At 40.8% G+C, this 21,408-nt stretch overlaps 1 protein-coding gene across 3 annotated transcripts in view; it reads left to right on the top strand.

Annotated features, from left to right (window-relative positions):
* Window positions 1-21,408, top strand: part of rbfox3a (RNA binding fox-1 homolog 3a) — a 445,121-nt gene that overhangs the window by 49,567 nt on the left and 374,146 nt on the right. For all 3 annotated transcript variants that reach the window (XM_072368746.1, XM_072368744.1, XM_072368747.1), the window contains exon 2: window positions 10,513-10,636. The gene's annotated coding sequence lies outside the window, so the exon portion shown is untranslated. The remainder of the gene's footprint in view (window positions 1-10,512; window positions 10,637-21,408) is intronic.

Here is a 21,408-nt window from a genome sequence, read left to right as displayed (position 1 = left end):
TGAGCATTTTGAGAGGAAGTCTTTTTCCAGAGAAGAAACGCAAACTTCACATCAGCACAAGTTAAAAAGTCGGAGGTCTTTGAGTCTTTTTATAGTTTCAAACTCTATTTTATGCACAAGAGCCACATGTCAGATGCTGAGTTTCCACACAGCAACACTCTGCTGAGCACAAAGAGGGCAGTTTTGTTGCTAATTGTGTAGACATCCAGTCTTTCTTTAAGCTCCTCTCCTTGTGCTTTATACCAGGGGAAATATCCATATTTCTTAGGAAGACCACACTGAACTGAACACCTGTCTCTGTTGGTTAACCTTTTTTCTTTTAGGTTTGTCAGGCAGTGTAACAGCGTTGTAGTGCAGGCTGTACACAGGTAAGCAGAGTATTCCCACTTATTTTTCAGTGCTCAATCCTCTTTCCTCTCTGGTGTTCTGTACATTCAGTGGTGGGCTGCAAATCTGAGGTCTGCCATGCTAATACTTGTTTCCTTCATTAGATGGGTTGATTAAGTTGAGGCTCGAGGTGTTGGGAACAGAGTAGTAAAAAAAAAAAAAGAGGAGCTTTTACAACTCGACTGTATAAACCCAATGAAAACGGCACTTTATCACAAAGGTAGGAAATTCGGAACAATAAATTTAAATATGTTGTCACATTAAGGAGGGCCGCTCACACTCAAACTCCTGCTTGTGTTTATTTGCACGAATGCCAATTATTATTTGCAGTAGAATAAAAATTGAATCGGTTTAACGATGCGGCTGCGAGGAAGGCCACAGCATTATCTCCTTTCCTTTCAGAAAGACTGCTCCAATATATTCAATATATGCTAAAGGAAATAATAACCAAAGCACTAAAGCTCATGTAATGGGACCCTTCATGAGCAAAGAATGTCCATTTGACCAATGATGAGCGGTTAGACTTTGTGTCGGCTAATAACAGACAGTTCTGGTCCACTTGCAGCTTACCTGCCGGCTTGGTTTTTGCAGCCTTAAGTACTTTATGAAAATAAGTAAGAAATGAATAGAATCTATGAGGCAAATCACACACACAAAAATAGCTTTCAGAATTACAACTCGTCTATATGTGCTGCATCTAATTGGCTGTTTGGAGAGATAAGTTGCAGAAGGAAGGTCGGTGAGGAAGTTCTGTCATTCTCTTCTGTCGCTGAAAAAGCATCATTACTTACAGTCGTTTTCTCATTAATTCGATTCAAATGTTATCACAGAATCCAGGTGCAAAGTTAAAACGATACATGATACAAACTAGATAATAAACTGTTAACTCTTATGGTTAAACTACCAAGAAGATGTAATGTTCTGAAACGCTGAGCCAGCAAACAACTATTTAACTCTTTAAACCACAGCAGCAGTCATAAACCTTTAAAAGTGTAATTTGAGTTAAAAATATGTGCAATATGCTCTAAACTAAGACATATTCACTTAATCTGTAGGTGGAAACCTGGAAATGTGTATCCTTATTCTTCAGAGCAGCACAGACTGGTACATCTTCACTTCTTCTGTAGCTAATCTTAATTTCAGAGGGACTGAAGTCAATCAGCAGCAGCTAAGTGGCGATATGCAAATAATACTGGTTCGTTTTTGAGTAATCTGCATATGAAAGTATAGTTTTACATGTCTTTGTTTGGAACACGAGGTGTTTAACCTTTGCTGGACCAAATAAGAATGAATAAATAGATGAAGTCCAGTGTAAATATTAAGAGTGCACTCACTTCTGCAGGCACATAACAGAGGGTTGCTCTGCCTCTGCTGTGTGTTGACACACTTTATTCCTCACATGAGGACACAGTCCGACAATATTTGGGTCCCTCCTGGAGTACAGTTCCCTAAGTTTACTAAATGTCACCACAGGTTCAGTGTCAGCTAAAAAATATTCTAAACTTTGGTCCTTTATGGTCCTGGGCAGCATCAATGTGGGAAATATTATAATTATACTAAAGTTTGGCTACATGAGGGCGCTGTAGACCGACCTTAATCAATACAAATTAGGTTCCAAATCGGTCGAGCATCTCTTAGATACCTGAGATGAGCAACAAACTTATCGCTTTGTCACACAAGACAAACACTGTCTGCCTTTTTTCCATAAGTTCGGCATACTCCAATTACTTGAAGGAGCTCGAGGAGGAAAAGATGACTACACATGAAGGCAGTTGGATGTTAGAGGTCAGAGTGGTTCCCTGATGGTTCCTCGTCCTCGTGCTGAGCAAAGCCTCCCCTGTCACCTCCACTGTTTCACTCCCCTCAAACAGCGCTCTGCTTTCAATCCTTTCAGAAGAAGCTGTGCCCTTCCTACCAACATACTGATGTTTAATTCATTCCCAGACGCCCGGGGGACACTCATAACAACAACAACTGGAAAAAAAGACAAAAGGAGAGAGGGAGGGATGGAAAGGAAAGAAGAAAGGAATTAGAAATAACTAAATGTTTCTTCTGCTTTTGCTGTCTGTTGGTGGGTAATGAATGAGGGGCCGAAAATAAGACCAGGAACACTGGAGGCATTTGAGAGGCAACAAAGCCTGTGAAGACAAATAAATCCCATTTCCTTGTGTTTTGATTGGCTTCAGGGGTAGACGGGGGCAGTGAGGATGTTGCTGGACACCTTGGCGTGCTCCCTCTTAATCAGAGGTTGATTAAGCGCACTTTCAGAGGCATGGATTAGGGGGCTCCCCTCGGACTCCACTAAATTGGTCGGATGGGAAGGAAGGCGGTGTGTTGAGCACTACTGAGGGAACTTTTGATGTGTCAGTCAGAGAATCTGGCATGGCTTGCTTTTATTGACCTTCCCATCCTTGATTTGTGACAGATCCCCTGGTGCTGGAGTCGGTGTGGAAGGTTAGAGGAGTTTCAGCTTTTTGAAGAATTTCCAAATTGTGCTGAACCAGAGGAGCTGCCGAGACAGTTTCCGAAGATTATATTTCTGCCATTTATTTCTTTATTTGGCAACAAGGAGGAAAGACTTGCAGCAAGATTCAAATCCAGGAAATGCAGTTTGAAATTATCTCATCTTCGTTTGAATATACAAACAGTGGCTTTTACACATTTCATGTTTTAGCCACCATTAATGGATTCAACAGAGTGCCCGCTACAGCTCTAAATACCCCCCCCTCCCCTGTATGTACAGTGTGTACAGTGTGTGCCATTTATGGATTTATGGTTAATAATAGTCTGATGCTTTCTCCTGCTGTCAGACTGGTTTGTAACCCCTTCACAGAAGGAATGGCATTATTCATGTTGCAGCAGTGGCACCACTATTAATGTAATGAGTCAGGCTGTTAATGTGATCCAGCTTCAGACACAAAGGGGATCTCTCAACCTGAGCTGCTGCTGCTGCAGACAGGAGACCTCTGCGCCCTACATAACAACGATGTGATGTGTCATCGCTGATTTATTTTGCCCTTGAACCTCCTAGTGATAGGACCTTGTGGGATAGCCTTTAAAAGAAGTGCCCAGAGATGAAATGAATGCTCTGTTCCAAACTATTGAGAGACGTGCACTACAGCTAAAGGCTTTTAGAGGGAGTGCTGTAATCTAAAATGTGCTATTTCTCACACATAGAGCAGCTCTGGGATGGGCTGATCAGATAGCCTGAGATTAATCTGACTTGACCTGTGAGCAGCAGTCACTGCCTTCTGCATTGCTGGCCATGAGAGGAATTTGCAATGGATTCCACAAAGATAGAAATCAATTTGAATTCAGCTGAGGCACCTTGCAGCGATAAGCTATTGCTACACTTACATGTGGACTCACAAATTTCATAATGAATAGATAAGGATTAATGTAATTTCAAACTGTCACCTTCTGCCAGATGGTGTGTCATGAATGGCTCATCGTTGTGTCCTGATGTTATTTACATCCAGGAACATAAACAGCCCAGTTTATTCATGTCCTTTCCATAAACATGACTCCATGGTAACCGTCCACAGAGACGCGTCCTCAGAAGTGTTTTAAACAGCCTTATCAACTCAGTGCAATTCCTCGTGTAATTAATGTCTGCCTACAATGCAGCAAATATCCACTATGTAACCTGTGCAGACGTGCAATGATTATGTGACCGTTTGAGTGACAGAGATCAGGACGGCAAATAGAGGAGGTCTGTCTGCAGCCTCGTCGGGGGGGCAGAGTGTTGGTGCAGGTTAATGGGCATCCTCCTGGCAGAGATTACCTGGAGTTAAAGAAAGTAAGGAGAGAGGCATTCAAATTTGCTCATCTTTTATCATCTCATTGGTCCGGGACTTCATGAAGTTCCCTGTGCAGGCATTAAAAACAGGAAAATCCTTTGAAAGAACACTTCATTTGAGCTGGACTCTGCTGCACCGTCCATAAATAGCCAACCATCTGTTTCCTGCTTCTGCAGCAGCCAAACACTGAGCTACAAAACAATCTCAAACCGAGTTTTGATCAGCGAACAAAGGAGGGCTGAAGCAGTGTAACTGAAAATGGTGTTGGACCAGAATCCAGCCAGGTGTCTGGATTCTGAAAGTCAGCACAAGCAGAACAATCTTGATTTTTAAGGGGAATGCCACTTGTAGTGAAGTGGACCTGTGATCGATTGGGATGAGAGGTGGCTTAGCAGTACCTCTGTGTGTCAATAGCTTTACCCTCCCTCTCAACCCTGTGATAAAACACAGGCGCGTGGTACTAAATCGCAGTCTGTGTGCACCTCTGAACCCGTCGGTATGATCATATTTTCTTCTCGGGTGTAATGCTGTTGATTTGTGGCTCATTCCTCTGATCACACAATCAAAAAGTTTTAACTTGAACATCATCAAACCAGGCCGCAAGACGTGTGGGCGTTAAGGGCTGAATTGACAACAAATTAGAATGCAGTCCGCAGCACGATGGATCGAGACAAGGATTTAATTGGCTTCATATCGGGGTTAGATAGCACCATTGTTGACATTTGATTAGGGGAAAAAAGAACAAGGTGACTTGATATTGTGGTGATAAGCAAAAATCCCGACTCGATCGCATCGATACTTTACTCGGGTGCAGTAAGGTGTCTCACCTTGTAACCAATGACAGTGGCTGTTGAGAGTCGCTGGCAGATAAATGCAGGTTTTCTACAGAGCATGCTTTGTCATACATTTATTGCTGTGTGAGCACTGTCCGTTTTCCTTCTAATCATCCGTGTTGCTTCCGACACACTGTTGACCCACAGGTCAAGCTGCAGAAAAGCATAAACTTCTCGAGCGTTGACGCTGGCTCATTCGCAGCGTGTCACTTCCCAGCTCCTCAAAAACAAAGGTCACCTCTAAACAGCACTTAGTGGCTTTATGTCTGTTTTACAGGCAACTGTGCAGATTAACCGCTGGAATAACCTCGCTCAGGGTTTATTTCTTTTGCTTATTTGTTGACAATTCTGTTTCAACAGAAAGAAAACAAGCAGAGGGATGATGATTTTATTTTTGATGTTGACAGTTCTGAAAGCAGTGGATCTCCTCGGGCTACTTTCTGTTTAAGCACAGAAATGGATGACTTCTACACTAAATCCTTTTAAGAAATGTTACATTTTATGAAAAACATTCCTTTAACCACCAGGACACGGATATTTCAGCTGTGAACCAAAATATTTAGCATTTATTGTAATTCATACGGACCAAAGAAAAGTGATCACCTGGATCTAACTAAGCAACAGTTTACCTCGGTGATTCATTTGTTTAAACTATAAACAAGTTAATTTAAACTTATGTAAACGTGTGGCTTCTCATGCAGTATATTGCCAAAAGTATTTGCTACAACCGCCAAACCCAGGCTCCTCCATCAGATTTCCAGATGAAGAAGTGTGATTCGTCCAAACTCCAAAGAATTCTAACTCCACGTCGCGTAGATACGGGCTTTAAGGGCTGCGATTGGTCCGCTCAGAACGTAATATCCGGCAGTTGCCTTTTCCGGTCTTAATGGCTTTACACGGCGAAGAAGCTCGTTGACGTTCGAAATTATCTAAAGTGCATTTGTTCATCCAGGTTGTAAATAAAGCTTTAGAGTCCAGTGGCGGCGTGCTTTACACCACTGCATTAGTGACGTATGTCTTGGATGCAGTTACCATGGAAACCCATTCCACGACGCTCTCTACGCGCTGTTCTTGAGCTAATCTGAAGGCCAGAAGTTTGGAGGTCTGTAGCGACTGACTCTGCAGAAAGTCGGCGACCTCTGACCCCGCTCTGTTTTACGTGGCCGAGCTGCTGTCGTTCCCAATCGCTTCCACTTTGTTGTAATAATAATAATAATAACTACACGATATTTAGCAGCGAGGAAACTTGTTGCACAGGTGGCATCTTGTCACGGTACCAGGCTGGAATCCATTGAGCTCTACATGCCGAGGTGCTTGGATTTATACACCTGTGGCCATGGAAGTGACTGGAACACCTGAACTTAAATATCTGGATGGCTGAGTGAATACTTTTGGCTATAAAGTGTATCTTAAGACCCATCCTGGGTTTGTGGAAAAGAAGAGATTTCTGGAACCACTAAAGTTGTGTTGGGAACTGTCCAATGCATATTAAAACCTGGAGGGATGGCGGTGAATCATCATCTCTGAGGAAGAATGGTGGATGGAGATGAATCTTGAATGATAATTATCTGAGATCACTTAAACCTTTGAAATTAAATTGAAGAAAATTGACTGTAAAACATACTGAAATGCTTAATATTGAAAGAGTATTTCCACACACGATGTGAAGAAAACTATCTGGCCTTAAAGAAATAAAATAAAAAACACATAACAGTGAGGCTGTTCAAATAGAGGAATTGGTTATTTGCTATGGAGCATAAATATCGGAGTCTAAAGTAAAACAGATGGGTCATATGGCGCGATATTTACTCTGTCTTAGGTACTGATGCATCAGGGTAAGAAGACAAAGTGCTGCACGGCTCATGCAGAGTATCAACTCCTCCATAATCACTCCAAGAACTTATTTAGGAAGGATTGCAGCCCTGGGTGGATAGAGATGTTGTGACGCCGCATAAGTTTACTGAAACATGGCAAAAGGCAATCCAACAGAATCTTAGTGTGTGACTTTCTTTGGCCGGGCAGTTTGTAATAAATGGGATCTGAAAGTGTGGACTCTCTGCTTTAATGAGAGCAGTGTTTCCCAATTCTAGTCCCTCACTCTGCATGTTTTACATGTTTCCCTGCTCCAGCACACCTAATTCAAATAAATGGGTCAGCTCTTCAGCTTTTCATCAAGCTCTGCAGAAGCCTGATAATGACCCATTCATTTGAATCATGCCTGCTGGAGCTGGGAAACAGCCGAAATATGCAGGGCTGGAGGAGCCCCGGGACCAGGATTGGGAAACACTGAATTAGAGGGTAATCCCATCCATAGTTGGGGAAAGGTTTAGGGTTTACTCTTCTTCAATATGTAGAAACCTCAGTTGTGACCCGCTAATGTTTGAGTACACATCATATATCTTTTGCGCAGTGTCATGTTAATATTAGTGTGACCATAAAATCAGCTGTTTTACATGATTCTGTCGTAAATGCTCACCCTGGCCATCATTATTAATAAGCTGTACGCATTATAACTTATGGAACCCACAGTATGATGACTTCTTCTCTGATTTATGGGCATCTACCGAATGGGTTTGCATGTCTTTGCTGTAGATCTCTCAAAGTCAGAATGTGTGTGTGTGCAGCTGGCTGCAAATCTGAGGCCCACGTTACTGAATAGAAAACATGCATCAGGCACGGTTAACTGGTTCAGTTATAATAATACAGCCTGTAATGTCCTCAGAAGGAGGCAAGAAACTGTAGTGATCTGAGGAAAACAAACCTTTAAGAATCCCTTTCAGTTTCTTCTTCATGTTTCCTCTCTGAATCGTAAAAGATCGTAAAACATCGTTTGTGTTATTCGTGAATTCACTTCTCGCTTCACTTAAAGCAGTTGTCTCACAAGGTGATTTAGTAACTGTAAAACTGTGAAAATAAGGCATTTCGGGAAAGATTCTGAGCCTTTTATGTTCTGTGAAGGACAATAAATGCCCTTCAGTGTGGACTTCTTGGGGCTTTGCACATTTGCAAGCTGTGGCATGAAAACACACCAACGGACGGGAGGAAATTGGCCTCTTTAAGTTTTAAAATGAGTAAAAACAACAGGTGTTGGGTGGTTGGGGTTGTTTGTTTCTTGCACATGCGTTGAACCGTTCTTACCTCACCAGGCATTGGCAGTGCGGACTGTACCAAGTAGCACTGCAGCGGAGGGGGTAATGGGTTGTATTGATGTATTTTCTGCCATTTTCTACCAGGCATCGTAAAATTAAGTCTGGCTTTAATTGTTTGTTGCAGAGTTATTGTGCATCTTAAGGTCTTATTGACTTGAAGATTGACAAATAAAACAGATTTAATTGCCCATTTTATTTCACCTTTGACATTGGCAAAGTAGTTTCACCGTGATGTATTTAAAGCTGCCGTTAAAGTGATTTGGCGTTTTGTCTGGGCCTTCGAATGACCACCCCATCAAGTTGGCGAGTTTCCTTTTGTTTTGTGTTGAGGCATCTTCCTTTATTCGTACCTACTGAGTCCAACAGCCGGTTCCCGGCTCCTGATCAACAAGGTTTGATAACTTCGCCCCATCAGACATCCCTAAATGTCTTCGTCCAGAACAGGAGGAGAGGTGTGATTACTATGGCGTAACCACAAATTCTTTGGGGGGGTCGTGTCCCCCCCCCAATATTGAGAAAATACCAACCTGTCCCCCCCAATATACAGAAGAAAATATGTAAAAGGCATGTTCTCCTTTTATGAACCCTGTCAAGGGATCGGTCTCTTGTTATGTCTTATTTATTTTCAACTTATTTCCGTGTGTTACCGGGGTAACGGCTGCGCCGCAGTCGCCATTGTTGATCGCTAACACTCTAGCCAATGAGAGTGACCCACTGGGCGCGCCGCCGTCTCAGCAGCGGCTCTCCTTATCTTTACGTTGGACTTCTACTTTTGACAGAGCAGATTGTACCAGAACAGGAAATCCAACATAGAATCAACAAAATAAACTTCCGCCCCCTTTCAAAATAAAAGAACTTAAAACAAAAATAACATTAGACTATTAGACTTTTCATTGTTAATGCACATTTTGAGACATTGACACAATAGAAATGAACCTGGACTTAAAAGTCCTCGGCACATTTATTGTTAAAGGAAAAGTCTTTAATTTGTTACATCATTAGTTGTCCTTATTAAAATATTTCCATAAACATGCTTTGGGTATTTGGTCGTTTTCCATTGGAAGCTGTCCTATTTGCTACAGAACTACTGGAAGAGCATAATTGTAATTGGTAGGTGTGTTTAAGGTCAGTAAACAGTAAGCAACTAACCAAAACAAAGTGGGGGGGCAGTCACTGTCTCTGAGAAATTACACTATTCCTTTAGATGTGAACTTACATGGTCAATGTAGTCCTCTAAACTATGTTCTAAATGTCCAATTTTTCATATATAAATAAAGAATTGTAGATAATGCACTTAACAATTTATTTATTTTTCTTGGACCCCCCAATGTCTAAACCATGGTTACGCCCTTGTGTGATTATGATGGGGGGGGTTCACTGCCCCAGAACGACTGAGGAATGACAATCCTGAACACTTTGAGGCTGTTATTTATGTTCTGAACAGGAGGATTTGAGGACTTCATCTCAAAAACTAGACTTCTTAAAGCATATGACCAGTTTTCTACATTGTGCAGAGCTTCTTCCTGAGAAGAACGTGAACCTAAATCCTGCTTTTAGACTTTTGTTGTTTCGTTCTTCATGTTTTGATGCACTTACTTCACATTTGATGGAGCCGTGTGTTATAAGTAAATGTCCCCGTTGATTACAGGTTGATCTTTCTGGGAGAGACTGCGTTGACATTGTGTCTCTTTGTGTGAACTTGTTATCTTCGTGCCCCACAGCCTGCTTCTCTCATACCACAACGCCGCTCTGTCCTCAGCTGTGAGCATATTAGTCTCCATGGAAACTCATTTTACCAATACTTCATTGGTGCCAAATGACCCTGTGCTGTTACTTAGCTTCTCGCTGCTTTTGTGTGGAAGTGTTTTCTTTTGGAGATTAAACGTTTGAAGGCAAATTGAGGTCCTGCTGGTTTTATCGCCAGGATATTGAATAAGCACATGTGGAAAATACCAAAGCGTGCTACTGTAACACTCGGTATGAAAACAGATTGATGTGTTTCTGTGCTTCTTAGGGGCCAGGGGATAACAAGGAGTGTAATGCCAGAGGTGATGCACAATTTTATCAGGTGGAACCAGCACGTTGAAGTTAGCAGCACAAGTGTTTTACTGCTGTTATTTGATATTTTCCAGTAAAAGAATATTCCTTGCCTTGCACTACAACATGTTATACATCTCCTCTTGGTTGTCAGACATGAAAACAATGACTTGGGTTGCTTTTATGCTGCCATATTTGGTTTCCTGTGTTGTTGTTTTTTTTTTACGAGCCTTTTGTATCGATCGGCATTTGTTTTGGGGGTTCCCTGAGGAATATTTACTCTTTCTCTCTCCAAAATGTCCGTAGATAATTGCTCTGAAGGAAGCACCCAGGAAGGTCATCCAAGAATCCCGCTGTAGGAGCCAAAGTGAAATCTACAGGACTACAATTACTTGGACAGACTTCGGCTGCAGAGCAAAGTGAATGACAGGTAGGAAATAATTCATATGAATCACCTGCTGTATTATGAATAGCCACCTGCCGAGAGGACATAGCACGGTCAGTTATCCTCAGAATTGCTTCTGAATTGCCCTTTTTTGTCATTTGTTAGTAATTGCCTTATTCTCTTGATAATATAATGAAATTAACCTCAGAACATTTCCTCCTTATGACATTTATGAGACAAGGTTGAAGTTGACGTCGTAGCAGTCTTATATATTTATATTTAGATGATTTGAGTCTGATGACGTTTGGCTTCTCTTGATGTTGCCACTTTAGAGGTTGTTTTCACTGCAGCTAATAAGAAGTGTTGGATCCCACTCGAAGGGAATTCTTTTAAGAACTTCAGGATCACTCGCATCTATTTTCTGTTTGGGTACATCTGACCTTGTAGTGAGCGGACATAAAAGGCTGTCAGTCAAACCATCATGCAGTCTTTGTTTCCGTGTGCTTGTCATTCTCTAGAGGAGTCAAGCAGCCACTGACTTAAATCCAGTGATTCTGTGCTCCTGGCAAAATGCTTGTCTGTCCTTCTTTCTACCAAACTCAGCAAGCGCCTCGGGGTAAGGTGGAAAGAAGGTGAAAATAAAAAAATATGAGGAAAAAGTTTGAGAACAGTGCTAGGAGAATATAATCAAGGCCAGCAGTTAAATAGTTTTTCTTTCTTTTGGATCAGTCTAACTTAACATTTCTGACCTTCAAGAGATTTTTCTGTCAAACCTGAGCAACAAAGAATGTTTGCTGTCAAACAAAGTGGAATATCCCTCAGTGGAAGACATTCTAGGTAAACTGCAGCCTCTCAGCACCGTTTCAACCCGAAAGGTTGGGCCAAATCCAGCTCTTTATTGAAAGCAGATCGTCTTCGCTGCAGAGAAGGATTCTCTGTTTCACTACAGATGCAGAAAGGGAAAATAACTCCTCATATCCAGGAGAAGTCCTGAACTGGTGCTGAAACCCCCCCCCGTACACAGGGAAACATGCAAACTCCACAGAAAGGCCCCAGCCGGGAATTTCGAGTAGTTTGTCAATTCGAGCTTAAAAACTGTGAATGACAGTTTATAGGATTTGAACCAGCAATCTGGCATGAAGAGATCAGCTTTCCCCCCCCCCCCCCTCAGTACAGCATTTTTGTCCTTGTCAGCCTGTCGACATCATTACATCGTGAGCATCGGCGCCGTCTCGTTGCGACAGGAGCAGCAACATCATCGGTAGAGCGACAGGAGCTGGATCACAGAGAGGGAATGTTGCTGTTGTACATTTTTCAGCCTTTATGGTGAAATTGCTGCCTTTTTTTTTCAGGGAACATCATACTTACTTTACGATGTATCATGAGATCACGTTGCAAAGTTACCAAACTCTACAGTGTGTAGAATATAGATTTAAAGGCTCTAAAGTGTCCATATAGATGTTTCACCTGCATTCAACCAGTGTGGTCAGCATGTTTATATACTATAATATTATCTTGATAGTCAACCCTCTAAGTCAAATCTCCTGATGAAAACCTGATTAAGTTTTTTCTCTTATCTGTATCATGGACAAAGTTCCCAAAGATCCAGTTCTGTAGAAGTTTTAGCCCAAAAAAAATCACTATTTATATATATATATATTCTCACAGATTTCTTCAGCATCATTTGCAGCGTTTCTGGCATTATTAACACATGGATTTTTAAATATAGTCGCCCTTCTTAGCTTTTCATTGACATCCTACTTGAGACTGTAGGAGGTTCCATTTTGTGTCCACAGGCTGCTTTGTAATAAAGTGCATGACCTTCTTCTGCCGTGCTCACACATCTGTATGTGGCTACATAAAGTAGACGAGGAATTTCTAAAAAATAAGAACGAGGATATGCCTTTTGTATGTTATTTCCAGTGGAAATCTAGAGAAACTTGAAGTGCATAAAAGCCATTTTCTCAGCATGACTTCCTTGCCTTAATATTCAATACAGATGTGCACTCTCCAGCTTTGCTTCTGTATCATTCAAAGCCGGTTTTATGGCGCATTAGTTAACCAAAATGGTAATATGGTAACCTGTAGATTGATGCATTTAATACATTGAATGTGAACAGTTACGACCTCGGTGCAGAGTTTCTGCTAAAATACTGAGATATTCTATACTTTTAAAGCTGAAATCTCACAAATATCTTTCCAAATGTGACCCTGATGCTGCTTAACGGGTAATAGTGACGCATTTTTCTGTTGTGGTGCACGTCTCGCAGCCATGGCGTTGCCTCAGATGTCTGTGCATGCTGTCGACTGCACTGTTTAGAGGGATTTCAGACATTTGTCCACCCGAGCACCAGCTGGTCAACGACTCGAACCCTCAGGAGCACATCAAACATGAAGTATCTCGGTGCTCGGCTCAGTTTCACATGAAAAGATAAAGTGCGCCACAATGTTTTCATTCCAGTTTCCTTCCATTTCAAAGAGCAGTTTCTCTTTTTAAAGACGGGCCTGAAAAAGCTTTGTCATAGAGCAAAAGAAGACTTACTGTGGAGAAACGGTGCAGATGCTGCAGAAAATGTTGCATTTTGATCACGGAAAATTACTTCAAAGGAGAACTAAACGCCTTTTTCTGAACGCTTTGAGGCAGAATTTTGTTTTGCTGCTCTGAGACAAATATTGTTGGTGCTTTTGTGTACTACAGGTTGATGCCTTGGACGCAACGATGAGGTGAAATGGAAATTGGTTGGGATGAGTTTCTCTTTTTGTCAAGTTTATTTGTAGCACATTTCATGTACAAAACAATTCAAAGTGCTTTACATAAAGTAAAAGCATTGCATCGGGGAGTGGAAAGAGCATTAAAAATACATAAAACAATACAAAGAGAAACTATTTGAATGATTAAAATCTCTAAGTTAAAAGATAGCGTGCAGATTTCATGCATAGACACATGAGAAAAGAAATGTTTTTAACCTGGATTTAAAAATGTCTCCATTTGGTGACAGTTTAATCTCCTCTGGCAGTTTGTTCCATAAATAAACAGCAAAATGCTGCTTCTCCAGGTTTAGTCTGGACTCTGGACTGGACCAGCTGACCTGAGTCCTTGGATCTCAGAGCTCTGCTGGGTTTATATTCTCTGAACATATCACAGATGTAAACCATCTTTTAAAGGCTTTTAAAATCTATTGTGACTGACTGGAAGCCAGAGTAAAGATTTTAAAACTGGTGTGATGTGTTCAGATCTCTTAGTCCTGGTTAAAACTCCAGCAGCAGCGTTTTGGATGAGCTGCAGATGTTTAATGCTCTTCTTGGGAAGTCCAGTTAAAAATCACTGCAGTAATCAAGTCTATTGGAGATGAATGCATGGATGAGCTTCTCCTGGTCTTTTTGGGAGAGAAAACCTTTAATTCTGTTGATGTTTCTGAGTCGGTAAAAAGCTGCCTTGGTGACAGCTTTGATGTGGCTGCTGAAAGTCAGATCTGAGTCTATCAACACTCCAAGGTTACTGGTCAGTGATTATAAGGGCCCGAGTCTCAACGTATTTACCAACGCTGACCCTCTTCTCTTTGCTACCAAACAGAATGATCTCAGTTTTGTCTTCATTTAATCGTAGAAAATTCTCTCTCATCCAGGTTTTGAAGTTGAAAAATGTCTTTTTTAGCAGCATTTCCTCAGTAGCAGAACAGAGTTGATATATTTTACCCTTCTTGTTGTAATAAGAGCCGTTCACCACATTTTATTCATAATGGATTTTTTTATTTTTAACTAATGTTATGAGGGAATATTTCTTATTTCATATCCAAACTCGGTCCTGTAGCCTGAAGTATCTGATAGGACGAAGTCTGCGTGCTGTACTGTAATAATACTGATTTCAGTTTCCTGAAATTAAACATTTAGATTCTTTTTGAATAATGACAATGATGCTGTTATTACTTTCTGTGCATGAGGAAAAAGACTGGAAGCTAGAAGTGCAAAATGTTTAGTTAAATACTTGATCTGCAGCTTTCGTTATTGTTTAATTTGCCCTTTATTTCATAGGTTTATTAACAACATGGTGAATAAATAAAGCGAAGAGGCAGTAGCATGCTGTTCTACCCTATGAGCTGAAAATTAGACAAATTGTTCAAGATACTTCAGTTAATTCATTCAGCGTTCAGTATGACAGAGCAAGAAAACTAAATATCTGCACACAAATAAGAAATATTGAAATGTTCCAAAAAAGACAGTCGGGGACAAATGATTAAGAATAATTTGAGCAATTAGCATTAAACAACTGAATAAAACAAAAGCTTGAAGTAAAATAAGATGGAAATAGGTTCAATTAAAGTGTTTTGTATCTTGGATTTAGAGAATTTAGTAAAATCGGTCCACATTAAAGGAGAGAAGCAAAGAATAAGGGAATAAAGTCGTCATTAATGTTTACTTGGATTCAGGATATCTTGACCTGACAATTCTTGTCATTTTTTTTAAGTGAAATCCTAATTTTATCTGCAAAAAAAAGAGGCGGTTTGTCAAATAACATCCTTCGTGTCACCCTTCGATGGAAGGTTACAGTAGAAATAGTCCATGCTTATTATCCATAAGTATTCAGGTCATGATGGCAGCTGCTCCTCTGATGCTGCTGCTTTTCACTCATCATTTGAGATCTATCTGTAATGCATTAACTTTAGCTTTATGTATGAAACGGAGGTCCATTGTAAAAATTGGTTAAAACTCCTTAAAAGTATGTGGGAGGTGAAGCTGCTGTATATATTGATTATGGAAACTAATTGTGGTTTGCATCCTGACATGACGTCGTTTAACCCGGTGACCCGATGTCTTGCCTTTTATTCTTAAAGGGGAACTCTGGTATTTTCAAACCCAGACATTATTTCTGGCATGAAATATGTTCATCTACTCACCGAGTAGTTTGGTGAAAGTCGGCGTCCTTCAGAAGATATTTAGATAACTGGAGATCCATATAACGGAGTGAACGGGGCTTAGAGGATGCAGCCTCTAAATAAGGCATTATCTGTCTTTATTTCACCAATACTTTAAGAAGAATGAATGAATGAACGTGTGCTATAGCTCTGTTAGCTCATAGCTGCTGTTATGTGGCTACTTGCAGCTATAGGAGAGCTAACGGAGGGATTTCTACACAGGCACTCTACTGGGACCACTTCATCCACACGCCCCCCTGCAGCACAGTTTATTCACTCCGTGCTCTGTGACAGTCGGCTAACTTCACACAGAGTTTGCTGCTGATAGTTTTGTGCAACATGCCAGGATATTTATCAGATTTTGACCGACGTGAACGATGACTTTGAGTAAGATGGACGTTCTTACCGGAGTGAATAAACTGTGCTGCAGGGGGGCGTGTGGACGAAGTGGGCCCAGTAGAGTGCCTGTGTAGAAATCCCTCCATTAGCTCTCCTATAGCTGCAAGTAGCCACATAACAGCAGCTATGAGCTAACAGAGCTATAGCACACGTTCATTCATTCATTCTTCTTAAAGTATTGGTGAAATAAAGACAGATAATGCCTTATTTAGAGGCTGCATCGTCTAAGCCCCGTTCTCTCCGTTATATGGATCTCCAGTTATCTAAATATCTTCTGAAGGACGCAGACTTTCACCAAACTGTTCTCTGTGAGTAGATGAACGTATTTCATGCCAGAAATAAGGTATAAAAATACCGGAGTTCCCCTTTTAAGCGCCCTCTCTATGTTTAGTGTGACGGTTTGTCATGTAGAACCATCCAGCAGGTTGTTGTCAGTTTGTTGAAGGGCAGACAACGTCAAAAAGTTTTTGGCAGATGGAAAAGAGCCCGTTCTAACTGAGTTGTCAAATGCTGCAGGGTACCGTTTAGCATCGGTTTTAATGTGCAAAGCCGGGATGTTGATGCACGGCACTGTAACCCAGTGGTTTTAGTTCCTAAACTCCACCAGGTGCCTGAACTTAAGAACTGAGGAATTGTGATGCCGAAAGTTAACCATCTGTGAGTGAGACCAAAAATTGAAAAGGAACTGAAAACAGCAGCCGGTTCTCACTGCCAACTTGTCATATAAGCCTTAAAGTATCACCTGGACTTGCAGGGTTTGACAGCTGCAGGACCCACAACATGGTTTCTTGTTGGAAAAGCTTGTATTTTAATGCCCAACTATGAAGTTTTCCTAACCTTAGCCAAATACTTTAATGTGTAATAAGACAGGACAGTAGTAAAGCAAAGGAAGTTTAAATAAAAAGGTAAATGGAAAAACAGCAGCATCAAGGTTTCACTTGTTTGACCCTGAGCACACACAACTCTTTATTTATCTGTTTAATTACCAACTCAAAATCAATCTGTTATTAAAGAAAATGTTCTTCAGTGCATTCTTGATTTGATTGAGTTTAACACCGTGCATTTGAACCCTGAAAGTAATTTCTGTAGCTTTAGATGCAACAACTTTACCCTCAGAAGTCACATTTATGTTACTCCTATCACTCAAATTCTGCTTGTGTCAAGTTAAGTGAAACATTAATAATCGTACACATAATTATCACAACCTGCAGAGCTCAATCGGATTACATTGGTACATCGGTTAAATCAATATCTCCTTATAACAGTGCTATGTCCCACTACAGGATGGTCAAAGTGGGCCGTGCCCATCATAATGCATCCAAAGCATGCAAGCTTTACTATTTAGTCTGCGACCTGCCTTTCTATCGTCTCCTCTCAAGAGACATTTCTGCACAATTATTAAAGCATATTAGCAGCAAAGGGCCATGACAAATGCTTCAAGTGCCCAATTAACATCACACCAACATGAGCTAAGCTAACTTCAGCAGCGGGTGAAACGACTGCAACTTCAAATCAAACAGCAGCTTAAAAGAAATTAAGAAAACTGACCAACAGCTGTGAATCTTTCTTAGTGGGAAAGCATGACACGGGTAAGGACAGCTCTCTGTGCCAAGACAAAAACAAAAGTTCACTTGAATTAAAGGTGCTCTCCTCTGGCTTTTTGCTGTGCAAAGTCATCCTATTACATGCTTCAGATTGAGCTGGCAGGACTCGCCATCTGCTTTTAGCCGTCTTCTGAACCCCGCTTTTGTTTTACTGCTGAAGTTTCCAGCTTGCTGTCTGCTGTGGGAGTGTAGCTACGTAGCATTACACACGCCCTTGCATTGATTGTATATATGGATGTTACTCCAGAGTAAATATAGATGTATAGTAAAGAGTGTGCACGCTTCATGCTCATCAGTTACAAACAGCCTCATTCAGTTCAAGATTTGCAGAAAATATCAATAACGCTCGCCAACAAACACATTCACGCGCTACTCTACTTAGCTTTAGCAGCTAGCGTTGTTTACCGTACCTAAAATAAAAGTTAACTGAGATGCATTTAGGATTTCATCAACTTAATTTAAATTGCGTGTGGGTCTCCTCAGTCACCTGAGCTTTCTCTGCCGATGCAAACAGCCTTTTTTCTGCTCGTAAATACAACTCAAACCAAGATAAGCCGTGTTTAAATCATCAAATGCAATTGTTTGCAGAAGGGACGCCTTGTTGAACGTGACTTGAACACCTTGTCTGGTGATATTTCAAGCACGACTGCATGTTAAAGCAGCAGGACTAGATTTCCATGTGTGGTGCCACACCCTATGTATCTCCATTCTCAATTATACATGGCTGGAATGGGAAATTAACATGGGGCACATCATAAAATGCTTGATAACAGAGCTAATACAATTACATTAGAGTGATTAAAAAAAGGTTAAATAGGTGATCTATTACATTGATCTTAAATGCATTCAGATTTAATTTAATTTAACAGTACTATAATGCTGTAGTTAAAATATGTCCTATTAGTGTTTGGAGCCTGTATGTATAACGATTAATTACTGAATAATTGTTCATGCATTTCAACACTGGCAAGCTCTGAAGGGTGATTTATTTTCTTCAGTGGCTGTACAGAGATAGGGCTTAATTACAGTGGATAGCCTTATCTCCCCTCTCTAATCCGCTCTTTGGAGTCTCCCGCGTTCACGCCATCTAGTCGTCGATATCATCACACTGTTGGCAGAGCCAGAGAGAGAAAGTGATCCCCAATTTCTCTGTCACATTAAGGCTTATTCATGAAGTCTCCACTGTGAACCTGACTTAAGAACTCCAAAGTGGGAGGGAAGAGGAGCTGCTGAGTGCTGGAAACCTCTTCCCCAGCCTGACAGTCTGAGGTCAGTGAGGCTGGCACATTACCCACTTGTGCTGTTTTTGTCAGCTGGATGGACTGAAAAATGTGTGGTCAAATCTGATCAGATAATGGGCTGAGCTTCTTGCCAGAAGCAATTTGTTGCGGATATTCTTGTGCTAATGTAGGCAATTTGACGGTTTACCTCCTTACTGCGAGTGCAGAACTGTGTGCCTCTGCAGTTCACAGTCATGTTGACCAAATACTTGCAAGATAAGCCATTATTAACCCCGTTTGCTTGCATACAAATGTCTGTTTTGACTTTTCGCTGATAGCTGTTTTCGCTTGATGATTCACAATCAACCGTGGCAGATCTTTATCAGGGAGACTAAGAGTTTAATTATTGTAGCTTGATGGATAATTTCCAGCACACTAAGAGTTGCATATATTAAAATGATGCTGGATAAATAGTTGGCAGCTTGAACAGACTGCATTTTCAGTTGCCAAAACGGATTGGGATCAAGTGATGTCTGATCTGCAGTGATGACACCTTCAAGATACGCGCTGTAAATATTCTAAATTGGACTCTTTGGGATTACATAAAAGGCAGACCCCTTACTGTGCAGCCTGAATATCTGATATGGATAAAGGAAGGAAGGATGGATGGATGGATCGCCTTCAGCCGTCCGCTTACTTTTGGCCATCTGTACTTGTTACAGTGATGTCATATAAGAAACAGCATCACTGCAGTTAGAGCAGAAAATACTAATTATCTTCTAAAGAGGCTGGAATAAGAAACTAGTTAATATCTTGATTGGTTTTTCAGTTTATTGCTTTTTATGCGTTGGTAAAAGTGTCCATCAGAGAGTCAAGGATGATATTTCCAATTTCTTGTTTTCTCACCCCGACAGTGAAATACCCAAATTAGTATTTAAGTTGCATTAAATTGGGAAAAGGGTTAAATCTCCCCAGTGCAGAATCTGGTTAAAGGGAATTTTTGGTTATATTTGATCACAAAAGCTGATTTTTATGTCATTTTAAAAAAAATAAATTAAAAGTTTTCTCATAACTATTCAAATAATAGTTTAATCATTAATTAATCACTGTTGGCGTCCAACTTTACCTGTGTTGGAATGAAGAAAGCCTCATGGAAGTTACACAACATTAAAACCTTCATAGATCTTTTATTTTCTCATCAGCCAAGAACTATTATTTATAATTAATTAGTGAAATTAATGAATTAAATGATTTGTTGAGAGTTCGTAGTCTTTGTTTCACGATAAAATCCAACATGCACAAAGTTAATTTTATCGGTCTGTTGCAGCCGCTCTCTGTACAAGGTGAAATGTAGACGCTGAGCAGTGAGGATGAGGATGTCGTCCCCTGACTTCATCGTGATAGAGAAAGGAAAAAAGGAAATGGCACGTTGAGCAAGGAGAGTTTCAGCAGCCGATGAAAGAGCTTCTCCAGTCTCCGTGTCGCTGGCAGCACGATAATCCTGTATTTTCTTTACATTAATTATCTTTCTGTGGCGCTGGGAAACAAAGATGTAATTTTGGATAGCAACATTTGCACGTACGGTGGCTGTCAAATAGCTCTGAAAGCTTAAATTGGTGGGTAACCGTGATTGTATTTGACATGTGACAATATTTGATGAACTTGGTGTGCAAATGATGAGATAATAACCCTGCTTTTTAAATAATGATTTGAATTATAATAGCATTGGAGAAGCAGACATTTTTGCCTTTTTCTTGCTCAGTTCCATTTTTGATTACACATAAATATTTTTACATGAGCAAGACTTAATTTTTACTGTGTAGTATCTGTTTTATCTAAAGAAAAATGGTTGAATATCTCCTCTCTTGCTGGTTTCGATGCGATGCTATTCTCAGAAACTAGGGTCTTGGAATACGTGTGACGTAGTCCTCAAACTCCATTACAGCCTTAATTGGATGCTCCAGAACAATCCCAGGTCCTCCACGACCCCACCCACCAATCCAAAGGACCTAAGAGATCCACTGCCAGGACATCTAAACCTCCTGAAGCATCGGAGCTTTTCTGGCACAGAAGGCCCAACACAATATTAGGCAGGTGGATTTAATGCTGCAGGAATGAAAGGAAAAGGAAAAAGTTCCTAAACTTGTTTCAGGAGGTTGATGTGCATGGTTGAGCTTGAACCATCCCTCACTCCCTCCTTGTTTTCTGGAGTGTTCAAGACAGTGTAGGAAATGCTTAATATGCTGATTTGTCAGGCAGATGACAGGAGAGCCCAAATGTTCTTTCATTGGCTGAGTGAGCTGATGTGCATCAGGGCGGCAGGCATCGCCGCCTGTGAGTAGTCTGGGCATCGAAACCGTCGGAGCCGCTGCTGTATTCCTTGTTTTAAGTGACCGAAGAGGGAGAAAAGAGTCAAACTGAATGCACCGACAGATTCGTTCTTAAATCGTCTCTTCAGGCTCAGTGACAGCTCTGCTGGAAAATGACACGACTTCCAGTGCAAAGCGACAACTAAGCTAACTAATTAGAGCAGAGATTCCCGCACAAATGTTTAATGAAGAGATAATGTATCACCACAGCGCTTGTGTAATAAGACTACTTAGTCATTTGTCTTTTTGTCTCAAAAATGACATTTTTTTCCCCTTTTTTCCTCATACTTTCAAAGTGTTGCCTCACTTATG

Source organism: Leuresthes tenuis, unplaced genomic scaffold, assembly GCF_036924035.1.
Source record: "Leuresthes tenuis unplaced genomic scaffold, fLeuTen1.0.hap1 SCAF_17, whole genome shotgun sequence".
Taxonomy (NCBI): Eukaryota; Metazoa; Chordata; class Actinopteri; order Atheriniformes; family Atherinopsidae; genus Leuresthes; species Leuresthes tenuis.
Note: the sequence above shows the minus strand (reverse complement) of the source record. Positions and strands in the feature narration are given on the sequence as shown.